The following is a 14,380-nucleotide window of genomic DNA, read 5'->3' on the forward strand; positions in this document are numbered from 1 at the left end:
AGTTCAAGACCAGCCTGGTCAACACAGGGAAACCCTGTCTTTACTAAAAGTACAAACATTGGCCGAGTGTGGTGGCTTACGCCTGTAATCCCAGCACTTTGGGAGCCTGAGATGGGCGGGTTGTGAGGTCAGGAGTTTGAGACCAGCCTGGCCAACATGGTGAATCACATCTCTACTAAAAACACAAAAATTAGCTAGGCGTGGTGGTGTGTGCCTGTAATCTCAGCTACTCGAGAGGCTGAGGCAGGAGAATTGCTTGAACCCAGGAGGCAGAGGTTGCAATGAGCCGAGATCGTGCCACTGTACTCCAGCCTGGGCGACAGAGTAAGACCCCATCTCGGAGAAAAAAAAAATTAGCTGGGTGTGGTGGTGTGCACCTGTATTCCCAGCTACTCTGGAGGCTGAGGCAGGAGAACCGCTTGAACCTGGGAAGCAGAGGTTGCAGAGAGCCGATATCGCACCACTGCCCTCCAGCCTGTACGACAGAGCAAGACTCCGTCTCAAAAAAAAAAAAAAAAAAAAAAAGGCAGGACTCATCATGGGAATCAATCTCTGACCTTATACTCAAACTGCAGCCTGGGCCACATAAACAGCCGAGAAAGAGAGGCATCTGACCCCGATGTAAAGGGGGATCCCCAGATCAGCCACTTCTCCTCCTGCCCGCCGCCATAGCTGTTGCCTTGGTCCCTGAACCCCTGGCCAAGTGGCTGATGGACTTGGGACTGACCGCAAGTTCCGGTACTCTCCAAAGGAGTCTCAAACCACTCCACAGGACACAACAGAGAATGCCGGCTCTGACCACAGCCCCAGCCACGGAGACAGCCAGGCACTGTAGCAAGCACATGCCTGACGCAGGGCCTTTGCACCTGCTATTGTTCCTTCTGCCAGGAGATCCCTCCCCAGGGAGAAGCAGCTCTAATGTCTGCAGCACCCTCCCTCATTCCCTCACTCCACTTAGGCCTCTGTTCGAATGTCCGTCTATCAGAAAGACTTCCCTGCCAATCTCCCTAAAATAACCGCTCTCTGGTCACCCTCTGTTCTTCAACTATTAATTTTCTTCAAAGCACTTACCCCACCTGATAGAATATAGTTGTTTAGCCAGGCACGGTAGCTCATACCTATAATCCCCAGCACTTTGGGAGGCCGATGTGGGTGGATCACTTGAGGCCAGGAGTTCGAGACCAGCCTGGCCTACATGGTGAAACCCCCTCTTCTAAAAATAAAAAATAATAATAAAAAATAAAAAACTAGCCAGGCACGATGGCAGGTGTCTGTAATCCCAGCTACTCAGAAGGCTGAGGCACGAGAATCGCTTGAACCCAGGAGACGGAGGTTGCAGTGAGCCAAGATCTTGCCACTGCACTCCAGCCTAGGCTACCGAGCAAGACTCTGTCTCAATATATATATAGTTGTTTATTGTCTATTTCTCCACCCCAACTAGAATGTAAGCTCCAAAAAAAAACCAGGAAACTTGGAATTTATTTATTTATTTATTTATTTAGAGATGGGGTCTTGCTCTGCCACCCAGGCTGGAGTGCAGTGGTGTGATCACAACTCATTGCAGCCACGGTCTCCTGGGCTCAAGCAATCCTCCCGCCTCAGCCTCCCAAATAGCTGGGACTACAGTCACACACCAGCACGCCTGGCTAATTAAAAAACAAACAAACAAACAAACAAAACACTTTGTACAGATGAGGTCTCACTATGTTTCCCAGGCTGGTCTTGAAATCCTGGGTTCGAGTGATCCTCCCATCTCGGCCTCCCTAAGTGTTGGGATCACAGGTGTGAGCCACCGTGCTCAGTGCCTTGGATTTTATTCATCGCTTCATCCTCAGTGCCAAGCCAGCAGTAGGCAGGCAGTTAATCGTTGTTAAATAAACGTTTGTCTGCCGGGTGCGGTGGCTTACGCCTGTAATCCCAGCACTTTGGGAGGCCGAGGTGGGCAGATCACCTGAGGTCTGGAGTTCGAGACCAGCCTGACCAACATGGAGAAACCCCGTCTCTACTAAAAATACAAAATCGGGCGGGCGTGATGGTGCATGCCTGTAATCCCAGCTACTCGGGAGGCTGAGGCAGGAGAATGGCTTGAACCCGGGAGGCGGAGGTTGCTGTGAGCCGAGATCGTGCCATTGCACTCCGGCTTGGGCAACAAGAGTGAAACTCCGTCTCAAAAAAATAAAATAAAATGAAATAAAAATAAACGTTTGTCAAATGGAGAGAGCCCTCTATACCCCTCCTGGCTGACAAGGTAAAAGGTGGCTGCTCATCCATGGATAGAGAACTGGTCGGTGATCATGGTCTGTAACATGGTCCGACAGGAGTCATGACATGGCTGGCTCCACTGGGCTCTTCCTTCTGTGAAATAAAGCTGGGAAAGCTAGGAATTGGAGGCACTTAGCTGTGGGAGGGGAAGGTGAAAGGCCGTGCTGGAGAGCAAGGGGTGGGTCCATGGCTTTGGATGTGGGGCAAAAGGAGGAGCTGGCTGGGTGGAGGGCGAGGCCAGGGCAGACAGGCCGGGAGAGGGTCCACGGAGGGCTGTACATTCTGGAGCTACTCCCTTGCCTGGAGGCTTTGGGAGTCCAGGTCACTCATCCCCTTGCAATAATCCCCCATTTCCAATGAGCTCCCATAAATCGCTGCAATCAGAATTGGCCATGGAGGCAGAAATACCAGCCCATCGGGGCAGTGGGCCAATTACGGTAAGATGATCATCGCTACAATCTCAAGGCAGCCCCGGGGCTAATTGCCACCCCGCGAGTCACGTGTGAGTGATAAACTGTCCCCTTTGGCTGGTGCATTCTCTTGAGCATAGCCCAAGAAGTTCCTGAGCCTCTTTCCCTTGGCCCCTCGCTCGCTTTGGGAGATTCTTTTTAAACTGCAGGCCTGAGCAACACCCCTGGAGCCCTCCCTGGGAGGAGAGGAAGCAGTTCAAAGTAACGAGTCAATTTCACAGATGGGAGCGAAGACAAAAGAGGCAGAGTCTTCTCACCCCAGGCACCACCTGAGCTCAGCTTCCTCTGGCAATTTTGTCTCATCCTGTTTGGTCCGGCCTCATTTAAACATTTCAGATCTCTGAAGCCCAGAGAGTGTCCACGAGAGGTTTCCATTTGCCACGGAGTCGATAGTGCAAATTTTGTTCCAAACAAATCTGCCAAGTACAACCTAAACTTTTCCAAGCGAGAGGTTATTTATTTTCCTAACACAGCACCTGCTCTGCTGGGTGTCCTCTGTGGTCCAGAAGGCCAGTCTTTCCGTGCCTGCTGGCTTCCTGGGACCACGAGGAACACAGCTGGGCTGGGGTGAGGCGGCCCTAAGGCCCTGACCAAGCTACTTAGCCCCTCGGAGCCTCGGTATCCTCATCTGTAACTTGGGACTAATGAGACGTGCGTTTTCTGCTTTTAATGAGGCATTGCACAGGGAAAAGTGCGTGGTAGGACTCTTCTCTACATCCTCCTCACTAAAAATTCCCCATTTCCTCCTGGTTCCTGGTACTGTTTCTATTTTTTTCTTTCTCTTTTTCTCCCTCTCTCTCTCTGTTTTTTTTTTTTTTAAGCCCTAGATCATGATTTAATTTTTCTTATGGTTACAGAACAATATAAATATTAGGTTTTGGTACTAAGTTTCTTGTGGTCCAATCTATGTACGATTATTCAACCAACATTTATTAGCCATTCAACTCAAGTTTACTGATCCAGCCCTTTTTACCTAATGTCACTATGTGCTATGTTCTTCTTCTTTTTTTTTTTTTTTTTCTGAGATGGAGTCTCACTCTGTCACCCAGGCTGGAGTGAAGTGGCACGATCTTGGCTCACCGCAACCTCCACCTCCTGTGTTCAAGCAGTTCTCCTGCCTCAGCCTCCCAAGTAGCTGGAATTATAGGCACCCGCCACCATGCCCGGCTAAATTTTGTATTTTTAGTACAGACAGGATTTCATGATGTTGACCAGGCTAGTCTCGAACTTGTGACCTCAGGTGATCCGCCCTCCTCGGCCTCCCAAAGTGCTGGGATGACAGGCGTGAGCCACTGCGCCCGGCCTGCTATGTTCTATTTTGTGTAGGATGCTGTTTTAGCGGGGTCCTGATAGGAAAGAGCATTTTCAGATTGAGTAATTTGATGAATAAAGAAGAAGAGAGAAGTGAGGGGGACAGGGAAGCCCTAAGAGATAATGTCATAACCACCCCCAACACATACAGACCCCCAGGGCTGAGTGAGGGGGAGCTGTTACTGAACTGAGAGGTAGAAAGAGCTGCCAGGAGGGCTAGTGGCAGGGTCTGTGTAGCAGATACTGCGAGGGCCTGCCCACAGCCCTGGCTTTGACCATTTCGGCACACCAGCCTGACTTCCAGCTGCCAAGACTTGCATTTCTTTGCCTCAGGGCTTTCTCTAGCAGCGGAGCTGGCTTTGCTCCCCTACAGAGCAGCCCAAATGTGCTGGGAAAGAATACCGACACAGGAACAAGACTCAGCCAGTGACCGGTGGGCGCTGCAACATAAATACCCCAGCTCCCTCACCCTGGAACATACATAAATACCCCAGCTCCCTCACCCTTGGGGTTTGATAACTTCGAGGTGCGGGTTCTAGACTGCATCCCAAAGTTGTGCAGCAGGGTTAAGCTCTGGTACCCACAGTGGTAATCACTTGACCCAGTGAGTCCCTGATTGGCTTCTCCCCTTCTCTGTTTCACCCTCTCACTCACCTCCTGGCATTTCCTTGGATCATATCCCAAATAAACTACTTGCTTGAATTTTTGAAACTCAGGTTGTGCTTCTGGGAAAATCTTTGGGTGACCTTTTGGGAGGGACACCCAGTGCCCAAGGGGACTCACCCTTGGCCAGTCCAGCTGGAAGTGGGAGGGTGTGGAAGCCCACTGTTGAACTTGGACAGGCCAACCCTGGAGGACAGAGAGCAGCATGAGGGATCTGGAGGGGCACAGGGTGGAGAAGTTCCAGTCTCCTCATGGAACTCACCATCCGGCGGGGAAGACAGATCACGTAAAAGTATTACCATGGCAACAAGGCAGGCTGAGTACCATGACAGGGATGTGCAGAGCCCCACAGAGCTCTCAGGACCCCCCACTCTCCCCATTCAAGGCATGGAGGGGCCTTCCCCAGAAGATGTGTGTAAGTTGAGACCTGAGGACGGGAGTGCGGGGGAAGCAGCCACGGAGTGAGTGTTCTAGGCGGAATGAGCTGCTTGAGCAAATCCTTCGAGACAAAAGAACATGATTCAGGCTGGGCGCAGTGGCTCACGCCTGTAATTCCTGTGCTTTGGGAGGCCGAGGCAGGCAGATCACCTGAGGTCAGGAGTTCGAGACCAGCCTGGCCGACATGGCAAAAACCTTGTCTCTACTAAAAATACAAAAATTAGCCGGGTGTGGTGGTGTGCACCTGGAATCCCAGCTACTCAGGAGGCTGAGACAGGAGAATCGCTTGAATCTGGGAGACAGAGGTTGCAGTGAGCTGAGATTGCGCCACTGCACTCCAGCCTGGACGACAGGGCAAGACTCCATCTCAAAGGAAAAAAAAAAAAAAAGAACATGATTCAATTGAATCCAGAGAAATTCGGTAGACTTGGAGCTCAGAGTTCAAAGCAGTAGGGAGAAAGAAGGCCAGAGCTGTGGTGGGGCCAGGGGGAAGGACATACATGGCAGGTCATCCCCTGATGAAAAAGGGAATCGCTGAAGGGTTCTAAGAAGAGAGACAAGAGCACAGGGCACTGTGGAATCCGGTCACTGTGTAAGGCCTGGTTTCAGCAAAGGCAAGACAGGAGGCTGCTGGGAGGGTCAGGAGACAATGGTGGCCTGGGCTCAGGTGGAGGCAGAGCAGGCAGTGGCGGAGGAGGTGCGAAGGGCATCATGGGAGGAGGGTAGGGCTTCGTGAGGGACGGAGGGTGTGGGGAGGGCAGGGGTCAGCTCTTGGGCTGGGGGTGGCTGGAGACCAATGGTGCCAGATGCCATGATGGGGAAATTGAGGAAGAGGCAATTTCAGACACGCCGGGTTTGAGAAGCCTTTGAGGCCACCAATGAGGGCACTGGGGGTCGGTGGGCAGGTGGCTCTGGACATCAGAGGCTGGAGATGGGATATCCGGGGAGTCAGTCAATGGCCGGCCACTGCAGCCACGGCCGTGCTGAAAGCCCCCAGAGCCAAGCATGGCGCTGCCCGGGGAGGTGCCACATTGGAGAGGTGGCAAGAGGAGGGAAGCTGGCCAAGACGGCCGAGAGGGGCAGCCGCAGAACCACGGAGGCTGCTATCAGGGAAGCCGGGGAAGCAGGACGGCTAACAGGGCCAATGCCCCAGAAGGTCAAGGAGATAAGGAAAAGGTCTGTCGGGTTTAGCGTCAAGCCAGAGCAGTGACTGTGGATGCCGGAGAAAAAGCAGGGTCTGGCTTGAGGAGTGAGAGGTGAGAATAAGGAGACTCCAAGTGTGGACAACCCCTTCCTCGATCCCGGCGGAGAGAGCCGAGCGGCCACAAGGGGTCCGAAAGGAGGGGATGCAACATCCCACCAGCCGCAGGTGACAGAACTCAAACCCCTCACCCTGTGGACAGCGGACAGTCCTCCTTGTTAACACACAACGCTCAGCACACCCAGTGGCTTCCTATGTCCTGCTAGGAGGGACCACAGGGGACTCCAGAGCCTCCAAGCTGGAGGGGCGGCCAGGGTGGCACCGAGGCCAAGGGAGAAAGCCCTTCCCCCTGGCTCTGGCTCTGATCATGGCCCCCCTGCCCTGGGCTCTGACATTAGGTACCATTTGAAGAAACTCCTGCTATTGAAAAACCTTCGAAGGCCGGGCGCGGTGGCTCACGCTGTAATCCCAGCACTTTGGGAGGCCGAGTTGGGAGGATCACCTGAGGTTAGGAGTTTGAGACCAGCCTGGCCAACATAGTGAAACCCCGTTTCTACTAAAAATACAAAAATTAGCCAGTTGTGGTGGCAGGTGCCTGTAACCCCAGCTACTTGGGAGGCTGAGGCAGGAGAATCACTTGAACCCAGGAGGCAGAAGTTGCAGTGAGCCAAGATCACACCACTGCACTCCAGCCTGGGTGACACAGTGAGACTCCGTCTCAAAAACAAAAACAAAAAACAAAAAAAACTTTGAAAGACCATTGATCTAGTCATATTACAGATGAGTAAACTGAGGCCCAGAGACGAGGAAACGTTTGGGGTTCTACTGAGTCTGCCCCGGAGCTGACCGAACACAGCCCCAGGGTGCCAGCTTCGGTGGTCTTTCCACAGCCCCACAGTTCCTGGAAAGGAAAGGGCTGTGGCAAGGGCAAAGCCAGGGTTGCATACAGAGCTGCAGTGAGAGACGGAGTCTGGCAGCGTGTGATGAGAGACAGAGAGACGCAGCGTGTGGCATGCGGCATGTGCCAGCGACAGGCGGCAGCAGGCAGGCAGGCGGGTGGCCAGGCTGCAGCGCCAGAGCATAACCATTGTCCCCAGCGTCCAGCCTGCCCAGGTGCCCCACACTGGCCATCAAGTGACCTCCCTCGGCCCTGCCTCCCCTGAGGCTGGCTGGCTGTAGACCCCAGGCCCACCTCCACACGTGCTCCTTCCTTTTCCCAGCTTGCTCAGACAAGCCCATGAATAGAACATTAAAGGCAAAACCTTCTAAAAGAAAAAGCAGCTCGCTGGTAGGAGTCGCCCCACTAAATGTCAAATGCAGAGCAAGGCTTCTTGCCTTGTGTGCTTCTCACTAATGGAGGCACCTTAGCCTCCATATCCCCATCATCCTATCACCCTATAAATAAATCATGGTCAGAAGAATGCCAGTTTCCCCCCTAGGGCCTCACGAATCTCTCAACATAAGCATATGTAAAGGCCCCCTTCACTGTGTGCTGGTTCTGGTGCCCAGAAAGAGATAGCAAACCCTGCGGGGATGATTTTGGAGGCAGAAGCAAACTTTCTACCACCTCAGTGGGCTGAAAGTTGGGAGCCCAGCTTTTGTCCTGACTTGGGAAAGACCCTTGCTCACGCAGTTGTCACCATGATGCCACTACCCTCTGGAATCAACTCAGTGAGCTGCCAAGCGGCCCATCGCTGGGGGCTGCAGTGGTCCGTCCCCTGGCAGACATGTCATGAGTCGTGCCCACCCACCCCCTGTGAGGGCGAGCCACATACCCACTCAGCAAGTGTTGCTCCTGACATGTGGCACACACAGCACTGGCCCGCCCACTCCTGGGAGCCCCTGCCCCCACTGAGTGGCTCACCAGCGTGCCACGGCGCCAAGCCCTGCTAGTGGACCAATGGTATGGGTGCCGGCAGAGGCTGTGGTGCACTAGGGGGTCCTGCTCTGCAACAGTGACCTCTGGCACACACACTCCAGGGGGCCTGTTGCGTGCTTTGCCAGGTGTGTTTCTGTGTACACACACACACACACACACACACACACGCACTATGGTGCCAACTCTTTTGCTGTGCCAGCACAGAGGCCTCCAGAGCGACTCTCCTGAATCAGATAGCAGGGGCTGTTTGCAGTTTCGTTTCCACGCTTCGCTGACTGGTTAGACAGTGATCACAGGTTCGGAAGCACGCGCCTCACCACAGCGGAGGAGGCCTCTACTCTGAAGCGGGATTCCACACTCCTGCACCCTAAGATCCGCTAGACTCTCTGCCTTGTTTCATCTTTCTTTTCCTAAAGAATCATGGGGAGAATTGACCTCTCTGGGACTCAACTGTGGCTGGAAGGGGACAGGAGAAGCCCTTTCTGGAGGACAGCTGAGCCCTGCAGCTGCCATCCTGCCTGGCAGGCTAGGGCTGGGCTGTGGGAAGGCCCCCCAGGAGGTAGGGAGCACTACAAGGCAAGAGGGGCAGGTATAGGTGGAGGAGCCAGTGTGTTCCGGGGCTGTGCTAGCAAGTCCATCAGGTCACCCTGGAAGGGAAGCTAGGGAGAGCAAACCATGGAGAGGGCTGAGACCCCAAGCAGAGCACAGCCCCCCAATAATCCATGGCCCTGGGCCTTCCTCAGAGGCATGAAAGCAGGCAGGAGGGTTCCTGGCCCACTGCCCCATCTCTGTCCCCAAGGAAGAAACCAGGGCAGGAGACAGAGGTGAGGACTGTGTCTTCCAGACACTGGGGGAGAGGGAATAGGAGAGGACATATGAGACAGCAGCTCAGGCCCCAGGAGTCCCAGATCCCAGCCAGAGAGGCTCCTGAGGAACCGCACAGGGGAGTGCATGGGAACCACCAGCAAGCTCTGTGAGAAGCCAGAAATGAATCAGCAGCGCCCAGCGCCCCACAAAACAAATGTCAGAGAACTCAAGACAGATGGGCACGTGAGACAGTGGAGCACAGAGGTCCAGAGAGCAAGGGAGAGAGTGGGCTTGACAGACAGAGCGGGGGCTGCATCCTGACTCAGCAGTGTGCCGGCTGGGTGGCCCAGGGAAAGGGACTCCAGCTAGCTATGCCTCAGTTTCCTCATCTGACACGGAGGAATGAGCACAGACGGATCCTGCAGGGTGGGGGTGGAGGTGGCATGAGATAAGGCGTAGAGCACACTCAGTGAGGCTGTAACAAGTGCTCAGTAAACACAAGCGGCTATTAGCAGCATGTGGACAGGGATGGGCAGGTGGGGAAGAGCAGGTTATTGCCTGCTGCCTGTTTCCAGCTAGCATCCATATCTCCTCCCAGCAGGCTTGGCTGGGCAGGCTCTGTGAAGCCCGAGGTGGCTGCAACTCATTCTAGTGATGGACACCAAGTCAGCGGGCTCCTCTCTCCAGTTCCTCGACATCCCCGGAGGCCCCTGCTCCTGCAGCCCTAGCCTTGGAGCTGATGCTTCCCTCAGTCTTCTCCAGGCCTTGGGGGGGCCCTCACGCTGGGGTCCCTTCCCAACTCCTCTCTCTGTCTCACTTCTGCCCAGGGAGGTCCGGCCACTGCACCCCGAGGAAAGGGCTGCTTCCGGCACTCTGTGTGGAGGTCCTGGCTTCTGCCGTCCCTGGAGGCTCCGTTCCCGTTTCGCCAGCTATTTTGCTGCCTCGACCATCTGTTCCCTCCCTGTCATCTCCTCTCTGCTTTAACCTTAACCACTACTTCACTGCAGATGGTACCAGGCAGTTCTGCTCTCGACATCCTTCACGACGCCTGGCCCTCCTTCTCATCTCCAGCAAGTGAACCGCTCTGTCCTTTTTAAAGCCTCATCCCAAAGACATGGCCAGAGCTTGGAGTTGGATTCGCCCCACACAACTCCCCCTCCTTGATGCCATCTGCTTTCAACTCCACCACTGGCCAGGGGCAAACACCTACCCCTTCGCCTGCCTTTTCCTCCTGAGACTTCTCAAACTCGGCCAAGAACCTCTCCTGGCATGGAGTGTGTGTCTGCTTCGAGTCTCTATCTGGTCTCCATCAACAGAGCCATGTAACCGCCCAGAGGGCTCCTGGTCGGCAAGCTGAGGAGGAGGCCAGAAACTCCGAAGTTCACTCCTACTGTGGAGGAACGAGGGCTCGTGCTGGGAGTTTGGGTCATGAACAGTTTCCCTGTAGAAAATGGACCTGAACACTCTGCAGTAAGGAATTCTTTCCCGTGCTGGCATGGTGGGAACCGAACCAAAACACATTTTCTATGTTGTCTGAGCTCACAGGGAACATCACTCTGCTGTCCTTGCTGTTATTCTGGCTACTGGTGAGAAAATGCATGCATGGGCTTTACTTAGCAACTCGCTCTGCCTCTCCTCTCTGTCAGGGTGCTCCCCTAAAATCTCTCCTCTTGGCTTCTTTTTTCTGGCATAATGACCCGGAGCTGTGAGGAGCGCAGCAGCCCAGGAGCTCCTAAGGAGAGAAGCTGTTTTGGTGAGATTGGTTCCACCAGGCTACATGCCTTGACTGGGACAGAAATGGGCTGCGAAGACCGAAATTTGACTTCTGCACCTGGATTTGGGCTAAAAAGTCTCACAGCTCAGCCTCCTTGATAAGGGTTCTTCTATCTCCCCTCTACACTTCCTCTGCAGCAGAAAAGAGTATCTTGGCCATGCAGGGAACACTCTTCTCTCACCCTCGCCACTGGGGTTAAGGGCAGCTGTATTACTAATAGCTCCAAGTCTTGGTTGCCCCCAGAGAGAGGCAGAGATGTAGCCTGCCCAAATCTGGCCACTTGAAGACTCTCCAAACACCTAGAGGAGCTCTGGATTCAAGTGAAGCAAGCATCTGATGCCACCATGGTCCCTCCTTCCCTTTGCCTTCCCTTCTTCCCACAAAAGAGAAGCCCAAATCCACCACCAGACCAGCCCATCTACCCGTGGAAACCAATGGAACCAAATACATCGTACTGGGTTGCAGGCCTTAATCTAGCTCTTGCTGAATTATTCAGGGATGGCATTAACTTATAAATGAGTGTGTTTGACTGATTTTGTGGTTGATGTACAGATAAATTCTAATGAAAGACAGTTACAAGATTTTAAATAATTAATTAGACTGCCACTTAACAAAGCCTACTTGGCACTCTATTTTCTTGCTTAACAAGACAAAAACTTTAAGGAAAGGTTCTGTATTAGCCCAGAGGCTCTTGATTTGCATTCTGTTTTTATAGGTCTACACATGAAAACCACGGGTCCCGACCTTAAGTAGGCCACTTCTGGCAAAGCAAACCCCCCAGCGGGCCGCCCTTCCTTCATGGATGTTGCCGGGTGGCTTGGGGCATCGCTTGCCCTGCTGCCTCTCACCTCTTAACCAGAGGCTTGCTTTTAATATCCCTGGTTTTGCCAGCTAGGCCACGAGATGGAGAAGCAGGGAGGGCAGCTGCTGAAGCCTTCAGCTACCAGCACTGTCAGCAGTTTGGTCCCACTGGGGTTGTTCTAGTTCACAGAGGTGGGGCTGTGGCCAGTAGAGTCCTTTCATTAAGAGATGCAAGGCAGTCCCCTCAGCCCTCCCAAAATGTCATGCCAGGGGATAGTTTTACTAGGACAACCAGGAATCTGAGAGATGATCCTTATGGCCCAAGGTCTGCTCCCGCCTTCCTCCTCCTCTGGGGCTTCATACCACTGCACCCCTCACTGCACAGGGCACCCCATTATCAAGACCGTGAGCCCTGCCCTTTGCAGAAAGATGAGGGGTTTTTTCTCTTCCCTCCTCCCCACAGGATCTAGGGAGGGCTACTCTTTCTTCATCTTTCAAACCCTTTTCAGAATCACAATTAAATTATTACACTCCCTCAGGTCCAGGACCCCACATAGGGCTCTGCATATTATAGGCAAGAAAACAGCAAGAACTATTTAAATACATCCCATACCTTTTTTTTTTTTTTTTTTTTTTGAGACGGAGTCTCGCATCTTCTCCCGGGCTGGAGTGCAGTGGTGCGATCTTGGCTCACTGCAACCTCCGCCTCCCGGGTTCAAACAATTCTCCTGCCTCAACTTCCCAAGGAGCTGGGATTACAGGCATGAGCCAGCACGCCCGGCTAATTTTTGTATTTTTAGTAGAGATGGGGTTTCACCTTGTTGGCCAGGCTGGTCTCGAACTCCTGACCTCAGGTGATCCTCCCAACTCGGCCTCCCAAAGTGCTGGGATTACAGGTGTGAGCCACCGCGCCCGGCCTTTTTTTTTTTTTTTTAATAGGGTCTGGCTTTGTCCCCCAGGCTGGAGGGTAGTTGCACAATCTCAGCCCACTGCAGCCCCCACCTCTCAGACTCAAGTGATCCTCCCACCTCAGCCTCCCAAGTAGCTGGGACTACCAGTGTACGCCACTGCAAATTTTTTAAAATTTTGGCTGGGTGCAGTGACTCACACCTGTAATCCCAGCACTTCAGGAGGCTGAGGTGGGCGGATCACTTGAGACCAGGAGTTTGAGACCAGCCTGGCCAACATGGCAAAATCCCATCTCTACTAAAAATACAAAAAATGAGTCAAGCATGGTGGCGTACAGCTGTAGTCCTAGCTACTTGGGAGGCTGAAGCGGGAGAATTGCTTGAATCTGGAAGGCAGAGGTTGCAGTTAGCTGAGATTGCACCACTGCACTCCAGCCTGGGCAACAGAGTGAAACTCTGTCTCAAAAAAAATTTTTTTCTGTAGAGACGGAGTCGCACTCTGCTGCCCAAGCTGGCCTCGAACTCCTGGTCTCAAGTGATCCTCCTACCTTGGCCTCTCAAAATGCTGGGATTACAGCCATGAGCCACCGCACCTGGCCTCCTATATCATATTTGCTTGGAGACTTTGGGAACAATTCTAGAAGCAGACACTTCAATGGCCACCTCCCTGCGCATTAGCCTCAGGCATGCTTTTGGCTTTGGGCGCCTACCTAGAATCCATACAGAGAATCTGAGTGTCCTATACGTGTGTGCGGAAGAAACTAATCCAAAAGATCAGATCTGGGGCCAAGAGAGAAAACTGCCTGCCCAGGAAAGAACCAACACAAGTCACCCGTCCACACAATGTCCTAGGGGCGGTCTCCAGGTCACCTAGGCTGAGCCCAGCCCAGTGAAGGGCTTCTCTGCTCTGCTTCCTTTGGGCCAATCCAGGTGGAAACCTATTGGTGGAACCTCTCCAGCCAACCAGGCTGTGCAGGAAGGAAAAAACAGCCCGAGTGGCAAACACACGTGACTGCTAAGCCTCCGGTGGCCTCCTCTTGTGCAGGGTGAGGAGCCTCCCCCGGGGAGCGGCCCCTACAATGCACTGGGCTCATCCACAGCTGGGCCTCTGGCTAGCCAGGGTGGGTGAGAAAGGCTCTCGGAGGCCGCTGGAGCCTCCCTGGGCACCTAAACCATATAAATAAAGTGCGTGGGCTGCTTGGTGGCTCATTTTTAACTATAAACTGCCAAAAGACAAAAGACCAAAAGGGAAATGAGATGTCAGTTCCTCTCCATTATCCCTATCACAGACCTGCAGCCCAGACATGGCGGCCTCTTAGAGCTGTCTGGGAAGCCTTCCCGACCGGGGCAAGTTTGCATGCTCCAGGCCCAAGTTTCTCAGACCCGGGCTTGTGCTCAGATCTGTAAAAAGCACCTTCTCTGTGCAAAGACACTTTGGCCAGCACTGCTGGGTTGCTGAAAGGACCTTTTGTCCCTTTCTGCAGGGAAAAGGAGGACCTGGGGTGTGTCTGCGAAGCGGTTTCTCCAACTAGCCCCAGAGACTCTTCCATACCACAGCCAAGGCAGCCGGCGTTTCCCCCTGAACTGCACCGACCCACGTGGAGGGCACAAGTCACACACAAGTTTGTGACTATTCCAAGACGACGGGGCAACTCAGCTTCCTCGGTCGGCCCAAGCTAGGACCACCACACGGCCTTTACTGCCCACCAAAGGCGTGGTTCCTCCACCCACCTGCCTGACCTGCTTATATCTGGGTCTTCGCCATCACCTCCACATCTGCTTCTCTCCGCCCATCTTAGGGCTTCGCTTCCCCCCACCTCCCCCACCTCCCCCACCTCCACCCCCTCCCCGTGCGCGTTTTCTCCT

At 53.6% G+C, this 14,380-nt stretch overlaps 1 long non-coding RNA gene across 2 annotated transcripts; it reads right to left on the minus strand.

Annotated features, from left to right (window-relative positions):
- Window positions 1–538: 538 nt before the first annotated feature.
- Window positions 539–14,371, minus strand: LOC129051181 (uncharacterized). 2 transcript variants are annotated; one of them, XR_010138051.1, is made up of 4 exons: window positions 5,389–14,371; window positions 5,134–5,205; window positions 4,827–4,892; window positions 3,537–4,078 (listed from the first exon to the last, which is right to left on the minus strand). It is a non-coding gene; the product is annotated as an uncharacterized LOC129051181 (long non-coding RNA). The 2 variants fall into 2 exon arrangements; XR_010138052.1 differs by lacking the exon at window positions 3,537–4,078 and adding an exon at window positions 539–1,646 and having other exon boundaries at window positions 5,134–14,347.
- Between the last annotated feature and the right edge of the window lie 9 nt (window positions 14,372–14,380).

Source organism: Pongo abelii, chromosome 19 (assembly GCF_028885655.2).
Source record: "Pongo abelii isolate AG06213 chromosome 19, NHGRI_mPonAbe1-v2.0_pri, whole genome shotgun sequence".
NCBI classification, from domain to species: domain Eukaryota; kingdom Metazoa; phylum Chordata; class Mammalia; order Primates; family Hominidae; genus Pongo; species Pongo abelii.